Here is a 675-nt window from a genome sequence, read left to right as displayed (position 1 = left end):
TGATATGAACATATAGTACCTGTATGATTTTTAAGGTATGAGAGTGCAATTTCCGGGCACTTAGAAGTCCATATTCTCAAAATGTTTGCACCTCAGCCCCAACTATGTGGGCCCGAGGTCGTGTGGACTCTCACGCACCCCTACTTTAGAATTTGGGGGAAAATGTAAAAAGTCTACAATACCGGGTATTCCCAGGCGGTCACCCATCAAAGTACTAACCGGGTCCGACGTTGCTTAAATTCGGTGATCGGACGAGAACCGGTGTTTTCAACGTAGTATGGCCGTAGACATTTGAGTGGTAATTCCACTCTTAGTTAATCTCGGCATATAGCATAATTATCCAATCCTGAAGCTCTGTGATTGATGACGTTTCATATAAACGCGCGCTTGTCTGGTGGGGATTTCCTCTAATTCCACTGACCACTCTCCTGTGCGAGTACATTTTTTACAAACACCGGTGTTGAACAATAAACCAACCATTTTAATACCGTACGGCATTAACTAGGATGCTTTAGACAGAAGAAGACTGCCGTTTTGTTCAAACGATCCTCGAACCTAACACCAGCGAATTAATTGCGTATTGTTGATATGAACATATACTTGTATGATTTTTAAGGTATGAGAGTGCAATTTCCGGGCACTTAGAGGTCCATATTCTCAAAATGTTTGCACCTC

General features: G+C 42.5%; 1 non-coding gene across 1 annotated transcript; it reads right to left on the bottom strand.

The window, feature by feature from the left end:
- Nucleotides 1–170: 170 nt before the first annotated feature.
- Nucleotides 171–289, bottom strand: LOC117119148. The gene has a single exon (XR_004447144.1). It is a non-coding gene; the product is annotated as a 5S ribosomal RNA (ribosomal RNA).
- Nucleotides 290–675: the final 386 nt, after the last annotated feature.

The sequence above is a fragment of the Anneissia japonica genome, unplaced genomic scaffold (genome assembly GCF_011630105.1).
Source record: "Anneissia japonica isolate Jap-2015-1 unplaced genomic scaffold, ASM1163010v1 scaffold51246_len1103_cov115, whole genome shotgun sequence".
Taxonomy (NCBI): Eukaryota; Metazoa; Echinodermata; class Crinoidea; order Comatulida; family Comatulidae; genus Anneissia; species Anneissia japonica.
The sequence above is the reverse complement of the archived record's forward strand: the minus strand, read 5'-3'. Positions and strand labels throughout refer to the sequence as shown.